Source organism: Manis pentadactyla, chromosome 6, assembly GCF_030020395.1.
Source record: "Manis pentadactyla isolate mManPen7 chromosome 6, mManPen7.hap1, whole genome shotgun sequence".
Taxonomy (NCBI): domain Eukaryota; kingdom Metazoa; phylum Chordata; class Mammalia; order Pholidota; family Manidae; genus Manis; species Manis pentadactyla.
The window spans coordinates 94,182,391-94,204,317 of NC_080024.1; positions in this window are offsets into that span (position 1 = coordinate 94,182,391).

Here is a 21,927-nt window from a genome sequence, read left to right on the forward strand (position 1 = left end):
CGCTTACAAACTCCACCCACGGGGGGGGGCAGTGCCCAGCCGTGCGGAGCTGCATCATCTTAGCAAACATTAGAGTTACTTACCTACATACATACATATATATATATATATATATATAAATATCTATATATGTATAAAGATACCACTCATCATTACAGTATCAGAAAAAACAAAAAACTGAAGAAGGAAACAGCAGCAGTCTCAGAAAACCCAAGAATGGACTAAAAGTTAACAGAGGGAAAGAGACTGAGGTGTATGGGTGGGAATGGAGGGATTAGGGAGGGGCGAAGTAAGGACACTTTAGAAGAAGAATATATAATGTGGGAGGGGTGTCACAGACAGGGCGGAAAAACACAGAAAAGACAAGTAGGGATTCTACAGTATCTTACTATGCTCATGGACAGTGACTGCAATGGGGTATCTGGGGGCACGTGCGTGATGGGGGGAGTCTAGTAAACATAATGGAACTCATCTAATTGTGCATTAATGACAGAAACATCCATGGATAGATAGGTAGACAGATAATAAAGGAATGAATGAATGAATGGATGCATGGATGGATGAATACATACATACACACATACATACATACAAACATACATACATAAAGAACGCAGCAGCCCAGTTCTAGAAAGACATCTGCACCCCTAAATTTATGGCAGCACGATTCACAATAACCAATCTACAATTACATAAGGAACATCAAGGTTACTAGACTGCCCAGATCATCAAGTCGCCCCAAAGACCCCATTACACTCACTGTTCACCAGCATAGTAAGATCCTACAGAATCACTGCTTGAATTCTCTGAACTATACTGACTTCCCTATAGAATTCCCGCCCACATTATGTGAGCTAATCGTATTGCCCCCTTACCAGCCTGCAACCGTCCTTCAAACCAGCCTTCTTAGTCCCTTAACCATTCCTACGTTGGTGATGGGGGGAGTGTAATAAACATGATGTTATCCACATAATTGTAGATTCATGATAAAAAAATAAATGAATAAACAGATGAATGAATGAATGAGACATTGCCGCCCCCAGTTTAAAAGCGACACGTGCATCCCTATGATGACCACAGCACTATTCTCAATAGCCAAGCTCAGTGTCCATCAGTAGATGAACAATGGAATATTATTCAGTCATAGGAAAACAAATCCCACCATTTGCAGAAACACGCATGCTGTGAGACGGCATCATACTCAGTGTAATAAGGCAGGGAGGTGGAGAAACACAAGTATCAAATGATATCACTTGGGTGTGCAGGAGGGGAACCAAGAGACATCTGAAGAAGAAAAACGGCACCACAAGAGTGGACTAACAGTTACCGAAGGGAAAGGGATGGAGGTGGACAGGTGGGAACAGAGGAAAATGTCAGGCGGAGCGGGGGCGAATGTGCACATTACCTTTGGCATGCATAAAGCAGAAGGGTGGGCACGGGGAGGGACGTACGACACAGAGAAGACAACAAGGGATTCTACAGCATCTTAATATGCTCATGGACAGTGACTGCAATGAGGTATCTGGGGGCATCTCATTGTGGGGGGCAGTTTACTAAACTACATGAGACTCACGTAGATGAAGACTAATGATAAATAAATAAATAAATAAATAACAGATATGCAAGGGAGTAATGAACTAACTAAATATATTCAAACATCCGGACATACAGAAATAAACACTAGAATACAGCACCCCAGTTTTAAAAAGACCTGTGCAACCGTATAATTATCACAGCACTGTCCACAAAAACAGACAAGGTAAGTGTCTATCAGAGGATGAAAAGTGGAATATTATTCTGCCATATGCAGAAACCAATCCTACCATGTGCAACAACATGGAGAGAGGTAGAGGGTATCATGCTCTGCGAAATAAGCCACGCAGACAAAGACAAGTGTCAACTCATTTCACTCATCTGAGGAGTAGCAGAAAAAAGAAAAGGAGTGATAGAAAAGGACAGTAGAAGCCGCACCGAACCCAAGAATGGACTCACAGTTACCAAATGGAATGGGACTGAGGAGGATGGGTTAGGAGGGAAGGGAGAGAGGGAAAATGGGGCATTATGAGTGGCACACAGGGTGTGGCCCGGCGGCAAGCTTAGGTAGGTCCGTATAACGTAGCGATGATCAGCAGCACTTCTACAGCATATTCCTGGTCTTTTGGACAGCGACTCTTACGGGCTACGTGGTGGGGACTTGACAGTGGGGGTAGCCTAGGAACCATAATGTTGTTCATGTAACTTTGAAGTAGTGACAACAAAATGAAAAGGAACACACATTACCTTGGCTCTGGATTCCATTTAGCCTGATGCTGTCAAGTTGGTCAGTGTCCACCTCACCGGAATCACACCTGCTCCTCTCAGCATACACATTATGTCTCCAGGACAGAGGCACCACTGTGACATCGTGGAATCTCCAGGCAACAGTGCTGCGCTTACAAAATCCACAAACGGGGGAGGGGCAGTGCCCAGCCGTGCGGAGCTGCATCATCTTAGCAAACATTAGAGTTACTTACCTACATACATACATATATATATATATATATATATATAAATATCTATATATGTATAATGATATCACTCATCATTACAGTATCAGAACAAACAAAAAACTGAAGAAGGAAACAGCAGCAGTCTCAGAAAACCCAAGAATGGACTAAAAGTTAACAGAGGGAAAGAGACTGAGGTGTATGGGTGGGAATGGAGGGATTAGGGAGGGGCGAAGTAAGGACACTTTAGAAGAAGAATATATAATGTGGGAGGGGTGTCACAGACAGGGCGGAAAAACACAGAAAAGACAAGTAGGGATTCTACAGTATCTTACTATGCTCATGGACAGTGACTGCAATGGGGTATCTGGGGGCACGTGCGTGATGGGGGTGTCTAGTAAACATAATGGAACTCCTCTAATTGTGCATTAATGACAGAAACATCCATGGATAGATAGGTAGACAGATAATAAATGAATGAAGGAATGAATGGATGCATGGATGGATGAATACATACATACACACATACATACATACAAACATACATACATAAAGAACGCAGCTGCCCAGTTCTAGAAAGACATCTGCACCCCTAAATTTATGGCAGCACTATTCACAATAACCAATCTACAATTACATAAGGAACATCAAGGTTACTAGACTGCCCAGATCATCAAGTCGCCCCCCAGACCCCATTACACTCACTGTTCACCAGCATAGTAAGATCCTACAGAATCACTGCTTGAATTCTCTGAACTATACTGACTTCCCTATAGAATTCCCCCCCCATTATGTGAGGTAATCGTATTGCCCCCTTACCAGCCTGCAACCGTCCTTCAAACCAGCCTTCTTAGTCCCTTAACCATTCCTACGTTGGTGATGGGGGGAGTGTAATAAACATGATGTTATCCACATAATTGTAGATTCATGATAAAAGAATAAATGAATAAACAGATGAATGAATGAATGAGACATTGCCGCCCCCAGTTTAAAAGCGACACGTGCCTCCCTATGAGGACCACAGCACTATTCTCAATAGCCAAGCTCAGTGTCCATCAGTAGATGAACAATGGAATATTATTCAGTCATAGGAAAACAAATCCCACCATTTGCAGTAACACGGATGCTGTGAGACGGCATCATACTCAGTGTAATAAGGCAGGCAGGTGGAGAAACACAAGTATCAAATGATATCACTTGCGTGTGCAGGAGGGGAACCAAGAGACATCCGAAGAAGAAAAACGGCACCACAAGAGTGGACTAACAGTTACCGAAGGGAAAGGGATGGAGGTGGACAGGTGGGAACGGAGGAAAATGTCAGGCGGAGCGGGGGCGAATGTGCACATTACCTTTGGCATGCATAAAGCAGAAGGGTGGGCACGGGGAGGGACGTACGACACAGAGAAGACAACAAGGGATTCTACAGCATCTTAATATGCTCATGGACAGTGACTGCAATGAGGTATGTGGGGGCATCTCATTGTGGGGGGCAGTTTACTAAACTACATGAGACTCACGTAGATGAAGACTAATGATAAATAAATAAATAAATAAATAACAGATATGCAAGGGAGTAATGAACTAACTAAATATATTCAAACATCCGGACATACAGAAATAAACACTAGAATACAGCAGCCCAGGTTAAAAAAGACCTGTGCACCCGTATAATTATCACAGCACTGTCCACAACAACAGACAAGGTAAGTGTCTATCAGAGGATGAAAAGTGGAATATTATTCTGCCATATGCAGAAACCAATCCTACCATGTGCAACAACATGGAGAGAGGTAGAGGGTATCATGCTCCGCGAAATAAGCCACGCTGACAAAGACAAGTGTCAACTGATTTCACTCACCTGTGGAGTAGCAGAAAAAAGAAAAGGAGTGATAGAAAAGGACAGTAGAAGCCGCACCGAACCCAAGAATGGACTCACAGTCACCAAAGGGAATGGGACTGAGGAGGATGGGTTAGGAGGGAAGGGAGAGAGGGAAAATGGGGCAGTATGAGTGGCACACAGGGTGTGGCCCGGCGGCAAGCTTAGGTAGGTCCGTATAACATAGCGATGATCAGCAGCACTTCTACAGCATATTCCTGGGCTGTTGGACAGCGACTGTTACGGGCTACGTGGTGGGGACTTGACAGTGGGGGTAGCCTAGGAACCATAATGTTGTTCATGTAACTTTGAAGTAGTGACAACAAAATGAAAAGGAACACACATTACCTTGGCTCTGGATTCCATTTAGCCTGATGCTGTCAAGTTGGTCAGTGTCCACCTCACCGGAATCACACCTGCTCCTCTCAGCATACACATTATGTCTCCAGGACAGAGGCACCACTGTGACATCGTGGAATCTCCAGGCAACAGTGCTGCGCTTACAAACTCCACCCACGGGGGGGGGGGGCAGTGCCCAGCCGTGCGGAGCTGCATCATCTTAGCAAACATTAGAGTTACTTACCTACATACATACATATATATATATATATATATAAATATCTATATATGTATAATGATATCACTCATCATTACAGTATCAGAACAAACAAAAAACTGAAGAAGGAAACAGCAGCAGTCTCAGAAAACCCAAGAATGGACTAAAAGTTAACAGAGGGAAAGAGACTGAGGTGTATGGGTGGGAATGGAGGGATTAGGGAGGGGCGAAGTAAGGACACTTTAGAAGAAGAATATATAATGTGGGAGGGGTGTCACAGACAGGGCGGAAAAACACAGAAAAGACAAGTAGGGATTCTACAGTATCTTACTATGCTCATGGACAGTGACTGCAATGGGGTATCTGGGGGCACGTGCGTGATGGGGGTGTCTAGTAAACATAATGGAACTCCTCTAATTGTGCATTAATGACAGAAACATCCATGGATAGATAGGTAGACAGATAATAAATGAATGAATGAATGAATGGATGCATGGATGGATGAATACATACATACACACATACATACATACAAACATACATACATAAAGAACGCAGCTGCCCAGTTCTAGAAAGACATCTGCACCCCTAAATTTATGGCAGCACTATTCACAATAACCAATCTACAATTACATAAGGAACATCAAGGTTACTAGACTGCCCAGATCATCAAGTCGCCCCCCAGACCCCATTACACTCACTGTTCACCAGCATAGTAAGATCCTACAGAATCACTGCTTGAATTCTCTGAACTATACTGACTTCCCTATAGAATTCCCCCCCACATTATGTGAGGTAATCGTATTGCCCCCTTACCAGCCTGCAACCGTCCTTCAAACCAGCCTTCTTAGTCCCTTAACCATTCCTACGTTGGTGATGGGGGGAGTGTAATAAACATGATGTTATCCACATAATTGTAGATTCATGATAAAAAAATAAATGAATAAACAGATGAATGAATGAATGAGACATTGCCGCCCCCAGTTTAAAAGCGACACGTGCATCCCTATGATGACCACAGCACTATTCTCAATAAACAAGCTCAGTGTCCATCAGTAGATGAACAATGGAATATTATTCAGTCATAGGAAAACAAATCCCACCATTTGCAGAAACACGCATGCTGTGAGACGGCATCATACTCAGTGTAATAAGGCAGGCAGGTGGAGAAACACAAGTATCAAATTATATCACTTGGGTGTGCAGGAGGGGAACCAAGAGACATCTGAAGAAGAAAAACGGCACCACAAGAGTGGACTAACAGTTACCGAAGGGAAAGGGATGGAGGTGGACAGGTGGGAACGGAGGAAAATGTCAGGCGGAGCGGGGGCGAATGTGCACATTACCTTTGGCATGCATAAAGCAGAAGGGTGGGCACGGGGAGGGACGTACGACACAGAGAAGACAACAAGGGATTCTACAGCATCTTAATATGCTCATGGACAGTGACTGCAATGAGGTATCTGGGGGCATCTCATTGTGGGGGGCAGTTTACTAAACTACATGAGACTCACGTAGATGAAGACTAATGATAAATAAATAAATAAATAACAGATATGCAAGGGAGTAATGAACTAACTAAATATATTCAAACATCCGGACATACAGAAATAAACACTAGAATACAGCAGCCCAGGTTAAAAAAGACCTGTGCACCCGTGTAATTATCACAGCACTGTCCACAACAACAGACAAGGTAAGTGTCTATCAGAGGATGAAAAGTGGAATATTATTCTGCCATATGCAGAAACCAATCCTACCATGTGCAACAACATGGAGAGAGGTAGAGGGTATCATGCTCCGTGAAATAAGCCACGCAGACAAAGACAAGTGTCAACTGATTTCACTCACCTGTGGAGTAGCAGAAAAAAGAAAAGGAGTGATAGAAAAGGACAGTAGAAGCCGCACCGAACCCAAGAATGGACTCACAGTTAGCACAGGGAATGGGACTGAGAAGGATGGGTTAGGAGGGAAGGGAGAGAGGGAAAATGGGGCATTATGAGTGGCACACAGGGTGTGGCCCGGCGGCAAGCTTAGGTAGGTCCGTATAACATAGCGATGATCAGCAGCACTTCTACAGCATATTCCTGGGCTGTTGGACAGCGACTCTTACGGGCTACGTGGTGGGGACTTGACAGTGGGGGTAGCCTAGGAACCATAATGTTGTTCATGTAACTTTGAAGTAGTGACAACAAAATGAAAAGGAACACACAGTACCTTGGCTCTGGATTCCATTTAGCCTGATGCTGTCAAGTTGGTCAGTGTCCACCTCACCCGAATCACACCTGCTCCTCTCAGCATACACATTATGTCTCCAGGACAGAGGCACCACTGTGACATCGTGGAATCTCCAGGCAACAGTGCTGCGCTTACAAACTCCACAAACGGGGGGTGGCAGTGCCCAGCCGTGCGGAGCTGCATCATCTTAGCAAACATTAGAGTTACTTACCTACATAAATACACACATATATATATATATAAATATCTATATATGTATAATGATATCACTCATCATTACAGTATCAGAACAAACAAAAAACTGAAGAAGGAAACAGCAGCAGTCTCAGAAAACGCAAGAATGGACTAAAAGTTAACAGAGGGAAAGAGACTGAGGTGTATGGGTGGGAATGGAGGGATTAGGGAGGGGCGAAGTAAGGACACATTAGAAGAAGAATATATAATGTGGGAGGGGTGTCACAGACAGGGCGGAAAAACACAGAAAAGACAAGTAGGGATTCTACAGTATCTTACTATGCTCATGGACAGTGACTGCAATGGGGTATCTGGGGGCACGTGCGTGATGGGCGGAGTCTAGTAAATATAATGGAACTCCTCTAATTGTGCATTAATGACAGAAACATCCATGGATAGATAGGTAGACAGATAATAAATGAATGAATGAATGAATGGATGCATGGATGGATGAATACATACATACACACATACATACATACAAACATACATACATAAAGAACGCAGTAGCCCAGTTCTAGAAAGACATCTGCACCCCTAAATTTATGGCAGCAGTATTCACAATAACAAATCTACAATTACATAAGGAACATCAAGGTTACTAGACTGCCCAGATCATCAAGTCGCCCCCCAGACCCCATTACACTCACTGTTCACCAGCATAGTAAGATCCTACAGAATCACTGCTTGAATTCTCTGAACTATACTGACTTCCCTATAGAATTCCCCCCCACATTATGTGAGCTAATCGTAATGCCCCCTTACCAGCCTGCAACCGTCCTTCAAAACCAGCCTTCTTAGTCCCTTAACCATTCCTACGTTGGTGATGGGGGGAGTGTAATAAACATGATGTTATCCACATAATTGTAGATTCATGATAAAAAAAAAAATGAATACACAGATGAATGAATGAATGAGACATTGCCGCCCCCAGTTTAAAAGCGACACGTGCATCCCTATGATGACCACAGCACTATTCTCAATAGCCAAACTCAGTGTCCATCAGTAGATGAACAATGGAATACTATTCAGTCATAGGAAAACAAATCCCACCATTTGCAGAAACACGGATGGTGTGAGAGGGCATCATACTCAGTGTAATAAGGCAGGCAGGTGGAGAAACACAAGTATCAAATGATATCACTCGCTTGTGCAGGAGGGGAACCAAGAGACAGCCGAAGAAGAAAAACGGCACCACAAGAGTGGACTAACAGTTACCGAAGGGAAAGGGATGGAGGTGGACAGGTGGGAACAGAGGAAAATGTCAGGCGGAGCGGGGGCGAATGTGCACATTACCTTTGGCATGCATAAAGCAGAAGGGTGGGCACGGGGAGGGACGTACGACACAGAGAAGACAACAAGGGATTCTACAGCATCTTAATATGCTCATGGACAGTGACTGCAATGAGGTATCTGGGGGCATCTCATTGTGGGGGGCAGTTTACTAAACTACATGAGACTCACGTAGATGAAGACTAATGATAAATAAATAAATAAATAAATAACAGATATGCAAGGGAGTAATGAACTAACTAAATATATTCAAACATCCGGACATACAGAAATAAACACTAGAATACAGCAGCCCAGTTTAAAAAAGACCTGTGCACCCGTATAATTATCACAGCACTGTCCACAACAACAGACAAGGTAAGTGTCTATCAGAGGATGAAAAGTGGAATATTATTCTGCCATATGCAGAAACCAATCCTACCATGTGCAACAACATGGAGAGAGGTAGAGGGTATCATGCTCTGCGAAATAAGCCACGCAGACAAAGACAAGTGTCAACTCATTTCACTCATCTGAGGAGTAGCAGAAAAAAGAAAAGGAGTGATAGAAAAGGACAGTAGAAGCCGCACCGAACCCAAGAATGGACTCACAGTTACCAAATGGAATGGGACTGAGGAGGATGGGTTAGGAGGGAAGGGAGAGAGGGAAAATGGGGCATTATGAGTGGCACACAGGGTGTGGCCCGGCGGCAAGCTAGGTAGGTCCGTATAACGTAGCGATGATCAGCAGCACTTCTACAGCATAATTCTGGGCTGTTGGACAGCGACTCTTACGGGTACGTGGTGGGGACTTGACAGTGGGGGTAGCCTAGGAACCATAATGTTGTTCATGTAACTTTGAAGTATTGACAACAAAATGAAAAGGAACACACATTACCTTGGCTCTGGATTCCATTTAGCCTGATGCTGTCAAGTTGGTCAGTGTCCACCTCACCCGAATCACACCTGCTCCTCTCAGCATACACATTATGTCTCCAGGACAGAGGCACCACTGTGACATCGTGGAATCTCCAGGCAACAGTGCTGCGCTTACAAACTCCACCCACGGGGGGGGGGCAGTGCCCAGCCGTGCGGAGCTGCATCATCTTAGCAAACATTAGAGTTACTTACCTACATACATACATATATATATATATATATATATATAAATATCTATATATGTATAAAGATACCACTCATCATTACAGTATCAGAAAAAACAAAAAACTGAAGAAGGAAACAGCAGCAGTCTCAGAAAACCCAAGAATGGACTAAAAGTTAACAGAGGGAAAGAGACTGAGGTGTATGGGTGGGAATGGAGGGATTAGGGAGGGGCGAAGTAAGGACACTTTAGAAGAAGAATATATAATGTGGGAGGGGTGTCACAGACAGGGCGGAAAAACACAGAAAAGACAAGTAGGGATTCTACAGTATCTTACTATGCTCATGGACAGTGACTGCAATGGGGTATCTGGGGGCACGTGCGTGATGGGGGGAGTCTAGGAAACATAATGGAACTCATCTAATTGTGCATTAATGACAGAAACATCCATGGATAGATAGGTAGACAGATAATAAAGGAATGAATGAATGAATGGATGCATGGATGGATGAATACATACATACACACATACATACATACAAACATACATACATAAAGAACGCAGCAGCCCAGTTCTAGAAAGACATCTGCACCCCTAAATTTATGGCAGCACGATTCACAATAACCAATCTACAATTACATAAGGAACATCAAGGTTACTAGACTGCCCAGATCATCAAGTCGCCCCCCAGACCCCATTACACTCACTGTTCACCAGCATAGTAAGATCCTACAGAATCACTGCTTGAATTCTCTGAACTATACTGACTTCCCTATAGAATTCCCGCCCACATTATGTGAGCTAATCGTATTGCCCCCTTACCAGCCTGCAACCGTCCTTCAAACCAGCCTTCTTAGTCCCTTAACCATTCCTACGTTGGTGATGGGGGGAGTGTAATAAACATGATGTTATCCACATAATTGTAGATTCATGATAAAAAAATAAATGAATAAACAGATGAATGAATGAATGAGACATTGCTGCCCCCAGTTTAAAAGCGACACGTGCATCCCTATGATGACCACAGCACTATTCTCAATAGCCAAGCTCAGTGTCCATCAGTAGATGAACAATGGAATATTATTCAGTCATAGGAAAACAAATCCCACCATTTGCAGAAACACGCATGCTGTGAGACGGCATCATACTCAGTGTAATAAGGCAGGGAGGTGGAGAAACACAAGTATCAAATGATATCACTTGGGTGTGCAGGAGGGGAACCAAGAGACATCTGAAGAAGAAAAACGGCACCACAAGAGTGGACTAACAGTTACCGAAGGGAAAGGGATGGAGGTGGACAGGTGGGAACAGAGGAAAATGTCAGGCGGAGCGGGGGCGAATGTGCACATTACCTTTGGCATGCATAAAGCAGAAGGGTGGGCACGGGGAGGGACGTACGACACAGAGAAGACAACAAGGGATTCTACAGCATCTTAATATGCTCATGGACAGTGACTGCAATGAGGTATCTGGGGGCATCTCATTGTGGGGGGCAGTTTACTAAACTACATGAGACTCACGTAGATGAAGACTAATGATAAATAAATAAATAAATAAATAACAGATATGCAAGGGAGTAATGAACTAACTAAATATATTCAAACATCCGGACATACAGAAATAAACACTAGAATACAGCACCCCAGTTTTAAAAAGACCTGTGCAACCGTATAATTATCACAGCACTGTCCACAAAAACAGACAAGGTAAGTGTCTATCAGAGGATGAAAAGTGGAATATTATTCTGGCATATGCAGAAACCAATCGTACCATGTGCAACAACATGGAGAGAGGTAGAGGGTATCATGCTCCGCGAAATAAGCCACACAGACAAAGACAAGTGTCAACTGATTTCACTCACCTGTGGAGTAGCAGAAAAAAGAAAAGGAGTGATAGAAAAGGACAGTAGAAGCCACACCGAACCCAATAATGGACTCACAGTTACCAAAGGGAATGGGACTGAGGAGGATGGGTTAGGAGGGAAGGGAGAGAGGGAAAATGGGGCATTATGAGTGGAACAGGGTGTGGCCCGGTGGCAAGCTTAGGTAGGTCCGTATAACGTAGCGATGATCAGCAGCACTTCTACAGCATTTTCCTGGGCTTTCGGACAGCGACTCTTATGGGCTACGTGGTGGGGACTTGACAGTGGGGGTAGCCTTGGAACCATAATGTTGTTCATGTAACTTTGAAGTAGTGACAACAAAATGAAAAGGAACACACATTACCTTGGCTCTGGATTCCATTTAGCCTGATGCTGTCAAGTTGGTCAGTGTCCACCTCACCGGAATCACACCTGCTCCTCTCAGCATACACATTATGTCTCCAGGACAGAGGCACCACTGTGACATCGTGGAATCTCCAGGCAACAGTGCTGCGCTTACAAACTCCACCCACGGGGGGGGGGCAGTGCCCAGCCGTGCGGAGCTGCATCATCTTAGCAAACATTAGAGTTACTTACCTACCTACATACATATATATATATATATATAAATATCTATATATGTATAATGATATCACTCATCATTACAGTATCAGAACAAACAAAAAACTGAAGAAGGAAACAGCAGCAGTCTCAGAAAACCCAAGAATGGACTAAAAGTTAACAGAGGGAAAGAGACTGAGGTGTATGGGTGGGAATGGAGGGATTAGGCACGGGCGAAGTAAGGACACTTTAGAAGAAGAATATATAATGTGGGAGGGGTGTCACAGACAGGGCGGAAAAACACAGAAAAGACAAGTAGGGATTCTACAGTATCTTACTATGCTCATGGACAGTGACTGCAATGGGGTATCTGGGGGCACGTGCGTGATGGGGGTGTCTAGTAAACATAATGGAACTCCTCTAATTGTGCATTAATGACAGAAACATCCATGGATAGATAGGTAGACAGATAATAAAGGAATGAATGAATGAATGGATGCATGGATGGATGAATACATACATACACACATACATACATACAAACATACATACATAAAGAACGCAGCTGCCCAGTTCTAGAAAGACATCTGCACCCCTAAATTTATGGCAGCACTATTCACAATAACCAATCTACAATTACATAAGGAACATCAAGGTTACTAGACTGCCCAGATCATCAAGTCGCCCCCCAGACCCCATTACACTCACTGTTCACCAGCATAGTAAGATCCTACAGAATCACTGCTTGAATTCTCTGAACTATACTGACTTCCCTATAGAATTCCCCCCCACATTATGTGAGCTAATCGTAATGCCCCCTTACCAGCCTGCAACCGTCCTTCACAACCAGCCTTCTTAGTCCCTTAACCATTCCTACGTTGGTGATGGGGGGAGTGTAATAAACATGATGTTATCCACATAATTGTAGATTCATGATAAAATAAAAAAATGAATAAACAGATGAATGAATGAATGAGACATTGCCGCCCCCAGTTTAAAAGCGACACGTGCCTCCCTATGAGGACCACAGCACTATTCTCAATAGCCAAGCTCAGTGTCCATCAGTAGATGAACAATGTAATACTATTCAGTCATAGGAAAACAAATCCCACCATTTGCAGAAACACGGATGGTGTGAGAGGGCATCATACTCAGTGTAATAAGGCAGGCAGGTGGAGAAACACAAGTATCAAATGATATCACTCGCTTGTGCAGGAGGGGAACCAAGAGACAGCCGAAGAAGAAAAACGGCACCACAAGAGTGGACTAACAGTTACCGAAGGGAAAGGGATGGAGGTGGACAGGTGGGAACAGAGGAAAATGTCAGGCGGAGCGGGGGCGAATGTGCACATTACCTTTGGCATGCATAAAGCAGAAGGGTGGGCACGGGGAGGGACGTACGACACAGAGAAGACAACAAGGGATTCTACAGCATCTTAATATGCTCATGGACAGTGACTGCAATGAGGTATGTGGGGGCATCTCATTGTGGGGGGCAGTTTACTAAACTACATGAGACTCACGTAGATGAAGACTAATGATAAATAAATAAATAAATAAATAACAGATATGCAAGGGAGTAATGAACTAACTAAATATATTCAAACATCCGGACATACAGAAATAAACACTAGAATACAGGAGCCCAGTTTTAAAAAGACCTGTGCAACCGTATAATTATCACAGCACTGACCACAACAACAGACAAGGTAAGTGTCTATCAGAGGATGAAAAGTGGAATATTATTCTGCCATATGCAGAAACCAATCCTACCATGTGCAACAACATGGAGAGAGGTAGAGGGTATCATGCTCTGCGAAATAAGCCACGCAGACAAAGACAAGTGTCAACTCATTTCACTCATCTGAGGAGTAGCAGAAAAAAGAAAAGGAGTGATAGAAAAGGACAGTAGAAGCCGCACCGAACCCAAGAATGGACTCACAGTTACCAAATGGAATGGGACTGAGGAGGATGGGTTAGGAGGGAAGGGAGAGAGGGAAAATGGGGCATTATGAGTGGCACACAGGGTGTGGCCCGGCGGCAAGCTTAGGTAGGTCCTTATAACGTAGCGATGATCAGCAGCACTTCTACAGCATATTCCTGGGCTTTTGGACAGCGACTCTTACGGGCTACGTGGTGGGGACTTGACAGTGGGGGTAGCCTAGGAACCATAATGTTGTTCATGTAACTTTGAAGTAGTGACAACAAAATGAAAAGGAACACACATTACCTTGGCTCTGGATTCCATTTAGCCTGATGCTGTCAAGTTGGTCAGTGTCCACCTCACCGGAATCACACCTGCTCCTCTCAGCATACACATTATGTCTCCAGGACAGAGGCACCACTGTGACATCGTGGAATCTCCAGGCAACAGTGCTGCGCTTACAAACTCCACCCACGGGGGGGGGGCAGTGCCCAGCCGTGTGGAGCTGCATCATCTTAGCAAACATTAGAGTTACTTACCTACATACATACATATATATATATATATATATATATATAAATATCTATATATGTATAATGATATCACTCATCATTACAGTATCAGAACAAACAAAAAACTGAAGAAGGAAACAGCAGCAGTCTCAGAAAACCCAAGAATGGACTAAAAGTTAACAGAGGGAAAGAGACTGAGGTGTATGGGTGGGAATGGAGGGATTAGGGAGGGGCGAAGTAAGGACACTTTAGAAGAAGAATATATAATGTGGGAGGGGTGTCACAGACAGGGCGGAAAAACACAGAAAAGACAAGTAGGGATTCTACAGTATCTTACTATGCTCATGGACAGTGACTGCAATGGGGTATCTGGGGGCACGTGCGTGATGGGGGTGTCTAGTAAACATAATGGAACTCCTCTAATTGTGCATTAATGACAGAAACATCCATGGATAGATAGGTAGACAGATAATAAAGGAATGAATGAATGAATGGATGCATGGATGGATGAATACATACATACACACATACATACATACAAACATACATACATAAAGAACGCAGCTGCCCAGTTCTAGAAAGACATCTGCACCCCTAAATTTATGGCAGCACTATTCACAATAACCAATCTACAATTACATAAGGAACATCAAGGTTACTAGACTGCCCAGATCATCAAGTCGCCCCCCAGACCCCATTACACTCACTGTTCACCAGCATAGTAAGATCCTACAGAATCACTGCTTGAATTCTCTGAACTATACTGACTTCCCTATAGAATTCCCCCCCCATTATGTGAGGTAATCGTATTGCCCCCTTACCAGCCTGCAACCGTCCTTCAAACCAGCCTTCTTAGTCCCTTAACCATTCCTACGTTGGTGATGGGGGGAGTGTAATAAACATGATGTTATCCACATAATTGTAGATTCATGATAAAAGAATAAATGAATAAACAGATGAATGAATGAATGAGACATTGCCGCCCCCAGTTTAAAAGCGACACGTGCCTCCCTATGAGGACCACAGCACTATTCTCAATAGCCAAGCTCAGTGTCCATCAGTAGATGAACAATGGAATATTATTCAGTCATAGGAAAACAAATCCCACCATTTGCAGAAACACGGATGCTGTGAGACGGCATCATACTCAGTGTAATAAGGCAGGCAGGTGGAGAAACACAAGTATCAAATGATATCACTTGCGTGTGCAGGAGGGGAACCAAGAGACAGCCGAAGAAGAAAAACGGCACCACAAGAGTGGACTAACAGTTACCGAAGGGAAAGGGATGGAGGTGGACAGGTGGGAACGGAGGAAAATGTCAGGCGGAGCGGGGGCGAATGTGCACATTACCTTTGGCATGCATAAAGCAGAAGGGTGGGCACGGGGAGGGACGTACGACACAGAGAAGACAACAAGGGATTCTACAGCATCTTAATATGCTCATGGACAGTGACTGCAATGAGGTATCTGGGGGCATCTCATTGTGGGGGGCAGTTTACTAAACTACATGAGACTCACGTAGATGAAGACTAATGATAAATAAATAAATAAATAAATAACAGATATGCAAGGGAGTAATGAACTAACTAAATATATTCAAACATCCGGACATACAGAAATAAACACTAGAATACAGCAGCCCAGGTTAAAAAAGACCTGTGCACCCGTATAATTATCACAGCACTGTCCACAACAACAGACAAGGTAAGTGTCTATCAGAGGATGAAAAGTGGAATATTATTCTGCCATATGCAGAAACCAATCCTACCATGTGCAACAACATGGAGAGAGGTAGAGGGTATCATGCTCCGCGAAATAAGCCACGCAGACAAAGACAAGTGTCAACTGATTTCACTCACCTGTGGAGTAGCAGAAAAAAGAAAAGGAGTGATAGAAAAGGACAGTAGAAGCCGCACCGAACCCAAGAATGGACTCACAGTTACCAAAGGGAATGGGACTGAGAAGGATGGGTTAGGAGGGAAGGGAGAGAGGGAAAATGGGGCATTATGAGTGGCACACAGGGTGTGGCCCGGCGGCAAGCTTAGGTAGGTCCGTATAACATAGCGATGATCAGCAGCACTTCTACAGCATATTCCTGGGCTGTTGGACAGCGACTCTTACGGGCTACGTGGTGGGGACTTGACAGTGGGGGTAGCCTAGGAACCATAATGTTGTTCATGTAACTTTGAAGTAGTGACAACAAAATGAAAAGGAACACACATTACCTTGGCTCTGGATTCCATTTAGCCTGATGCTGTCAAGTTGGTCAGTGTCCACCTCACCGGAATCACACCTGCTCCTCTCAGCATACACATTATGTCTCCAGGACAGAGGCACCACTGTGACATCGTGGAATCTCCAGGCAACAGTGCTGCGCTTACAAACTCCACAAACGGGGGGTGGCAGTGCCCAGCCGTGCGGAGCTGCATCATCTTAGCAAACATTAGAGTTACTTACCTACATACATACACACAAATATATATATATAAATATCTATATATGTATAATGATATCACTCATCATTACAGTATCAGAACAAACAAAAAACTGAAGAAGGAAACAGCAGCAGTCTCAGAAAACCCAAGAATGGACTAAAAGTTAACAGAGGGAAAGAGACTGAGGTGTATGGGTGGGAATGGAGGGATTAGGGAGGGGCGAAGTAAGGACACATTAGAAGAAGAATATATAATGTGGGAGGGGTGTCACAGACAGGGCGGAAAAACACAGAAAAGACAAGTAGGGATTCTACAGTATCTTACTATGCTCATGGACAGTGACTGCAATGGGGTATCTGGGGGCACGTGCGTGATGGGCGGAGTCTAGTAAATATAATGGAACTCCTCTAATTGTGCATTAATGACAGAAACATCCATGGATAGATAGGTAGACAGATAATAAATGAATGAATGAATGAATGGATGCATGGATGGATGAATACATACATACACACATACATACATACAAACATACATACATAAAGAACGCAGTAGCCCAGTTCTAGAAAGACATCTGCACCCCTAAATTTATGGCAGCAGTATTCACAATAACAAATCTACAATTACATAAGGAACATCAAGGTTACTAGACTGCCCAGATCATCAAGTCGCCCCCCAGACCCCATTACACTCACTGTTCACCAGCATAGTAAGATCCTACAGAATCACTGCTTGAATTCTCTGAACTATACTGACTTCCCTATAGAATTCCCCCCCACATTATGTGAGCTAATCGTAATGCCCCCTTACCAGCCTGCAACCATCCTTCACAACCAGCCTTCTTAGTCCCTTAACCATTCCTACGTTGGTGATGGGGGGAGTGTAATAAACATGATGTTATCCACATCATTGTAGATTCATGATAAAAGAATAAATGAATAAACAGATGAATGAATGAATGAGACATTGCCGCCACCAGTTTAAAAGCGACACGTGCCTCCCTATGAGGACCACAGCACTATTCTCAATAAACAAGCTCAGTGTCCATCAGTAGATGAACAATGGAATATTATTCAGTCATAGGAAAACAAATCCCACCATTTGCAGAAACACGGATGGTGTGAGAGGGCATCATACTCAGTGTAATAAGGCAGGCAGGTGGGGAAACACAAGTATCAAATGATATCACTCGCTTGTGCAGGAGGGGAACCAAGAGACAGCCGAAGAAGAAAAACGGCACCACAAGAGTGGACTAACAGTTACCGAAGGGAAAGGGATGGAGGTGGACAGGTGGGAACAGAGGAAAATGTCAGGCGGAGCGGGGGCGAATGTGCACATTACCTTTGGCATGCATAAAGCAGAAGGGTGGGCACGGGGAGGGACGTACGACACAGAGAAGACAACAAGGGATTCTACAGCATCTTAATATGCTCATGGACAGTGACTGCAATGAGGTATCTGGGGGCATCTCATTGTGGGGGGCAGTTTACTAAACTACATGAGACTCACGTAGATGAAGACTAATGATAAATAAATAAATAAATAAATAACAGATATGCAAGGGAGTAATGAACTAACTAAATATATTCAAACATCCGGACATACAGAAATAAACACTAGAATACAGCAGCCCAGATTTAAAAAGACCTGTGCACCCGTATAACTATCACAGCACTGTCCACAACAACAGACAAGGTAAGTGTCTATCAGAGGATGAAAAGTGGAATATTATTCTGCCATATGCAGAAACCAATCCTACCATGTGCAACAACATGGAGAGAGGTAGAGGGTATCATGCTCCGCGAAATAAGCCACGCAAAGACAAGTGTCAACTCATTTCACTCACCTGTGGAGTAGCAGAAAAAAGAAAAGGAGTGATAGAAAAGGACAGTAGAAGCCGCACCGAACCCAAGAATGGACTCACAGTTACCACAGGGAATGGGACTGAGGAGGATGGGTTAGGAGGGAAGGGAGAGAGGGAAAATGGGGCATTATGAGTGGCACACAGGGTGTGGCCCGGCGGCAAGCTTAGGTAGGTCCGTATAACATAGCGATGATCAGCAGCACTTCTACAGCATATTCCTGGGCTGTTGGACAGCGACTCTTACGGGCTACGTGGTGGGGACTTGACAGTGGGGGTAGCCTAGGAACCATAATGTTGTTCATGTAACTTTGAAGTAGTGACAACAAAATGAAAAGGAACACACAGTACCTTGGCTCTGGATTCCATTTAGCCTGATGCTGTCAAGTTGGTCAGTGTCCACCTCACCCGAATCACACCTGCTCCTCTCAGCATACACATTATGTCTCCAGGACAGAGGCACCACTGTGACATCGTGGAATCTCCAGGCAACAGTGCTGCGCTTACAAACTCCACCCACGGGGGGGGGGCAGTGCCCAGCCGAGCGGAGCTGCATAATCTTAGCAAACATTAGAGTTACTTACCTACATACATACATATATATATATATATATATATAAATATCTATATATGTATAATGATATCACTCATCATTACAGTATCAGAACAAACAAAAAACTGAAGAAGGAAACAGCAGCAGTCTCAGAAAACCCAAGAATGGACTAAAAGTTAACAGAGGGAAAGAGACTGAGGTGTATGGGTGGGAATGGAGGGATTAGGGAGGGGCGAAGTAAGGACACATTAGAAGAAGAATATATAATGTGGGAGGGGTGTCACAGACAGGGCGGAAAAACACAGAAAAGACAAGTAGGGATTCTACAGTATCTTACTATGCTCATGGACAGTGACTGCAATGGGGTATCTGGGGGCACGTGCGTGATGGGCGGAGTCTAGTAAATATAATGGAACTCCTCTAATTGTGCATTAATGACAGAAACATCCATGGATAGATAGGTAGACAGATAATAAATGAATGAATGAATGAATGGATGCATGGATGGATGAATACATACATACACACATACATACATACAAACATACATACATAAAGAACGCAGTAGCCCAGTTCTAGAAAGACATCTGCACCCCTAAATTTATGGCAGCAGTATTCACAATAACAAATCTACAATTACATAAGGAACATCAAGGTTACTAGACTGCCCAGATCATCAAGTCGCCCCCCAGACCCCATTACACTCACTGTTCACCAGCATAGTAAGATCCTACAGAATCACTGCTTGAATTCTCTGAACTATACTGACTTCCCTATAGAATTCCCCCCCACATTATGTGAGCTAATCGTAATGCCCCCTTACCAGCCTGCAACCGTCCTTCACAACCAGCCTTCTTAGTCCCTTAACCATTCCTACGTTGGTGATGGGGGGAGTGTAATAAACATGATGTTATCCACATAATTGTAGATTCATGATAAAAAAATAAATGAATAAACAGATGAATGAATGAATGAGACATTGCCGCCACCAGTTTAAAAGCGACACGTGCATCCCTATGATGACCACAGCACTATTCTCAATAAACAAGCTCAGTGTCCATCAGTAGATGAACAATGGAATATTATTCAGTCATAGGAAAACAAATCCCACCATTTGCAGAAACACGGATGGTGTGAGAGGGCATTATACTCAGTGTAATAAGGCAGGCAGGTGGAGAAACACAAGTATCAAATGATATCACTCGCTTGTACAGGAGGGGAACCAAGAGACAGCCGAAGAAGAAAAACGGCACCACAAGAGTGGACTAACAGTTACCGAAGGGAAAGGGATGGAGGTGGACAGGTGGGAACAGAGGAAAATGTCAGGCGGAGCGAGGGTGAATGTGCACATTACCTTTGGCATGCATAAAGCAGAAGGGTGGGCACGGGGAGGGACGTACGACACAGAGAAGACAACAAGGGATTCTACAGCATCTTAATATGCTCATGGACAGTGACTGCAATGAGGTATCTGGGGGCATCTCATTGTGGGGGGCAGTTTACTAAACTACATGAGACTCACGTAGATGAAGACTAATGATAAATAAATAAATAAATAAATAACAGATATGCAAGGGAGTAATGAACTAACTAAATATATTCAAACATCCGGACATACAGAAATAAACACTAGAATACAGCAGCCCAGGTTAAAAAAGACCTGTGCACCCGTATAATTATCACAGCACTGTCCACAACAACAGACAAGGTAAGTGTCTATCAGAGGATGAAAAGTGGAATATTATTCTGCCATATGCAGAAACCAATCCTACCATGTGCAACAACATGGAGAGAGGTAGAGGGTATCATGCTCCGCGAAATAAGCCACGCAGACAAAGACAAGTGTCAACTGATTTCACTCACCTGTGGAGTAGCAGAAAAAAGAAAAGGAGTGATAGAAAAGGACAGTAGAAGCCGCACCGAACCCAAGAATGGACTCACAGTTACCAAAGGGAATGGGACTGAGAAGGATGGGTTAGGAGGGAAGGGAGAGAGGGAAAATGGGGCATTATGAGTGGCACACAGGGTGTGGCCCGGCGGCAAGCTTAGGTAGGTCCGTATAACATAGCGATGATCAGCAGCACTTCTACAGCATATTCCTGGGCTGTTGGACAGCGACTCTTACGGGCTACGTGGTGGGGACTTGACAGTGGGGGTAGCCTAGGAACCATAATGTTGTTCATGTAACTTTGAAGTAGTGACAACAAAATGAAAAGGAACACACAGTACCTTGGCTCTGGATTCCATTTAGCCTGATGCTGTCAAGTTGGTCAGTGTCCACCTCACCCGAATCACACCTGCTCCTCTCAGCATACACATTATGTCTCCAGGACAGAGGCACCACTGTGACATCGTGGAATCTCCAGGCAACAGTGCTGCGCTTACAAACTCCACAAACGGGGGGGGGCAGTGCCCAGCCGTGCGGAGCTGCATCATCTTAGCAAACATTAGAGTT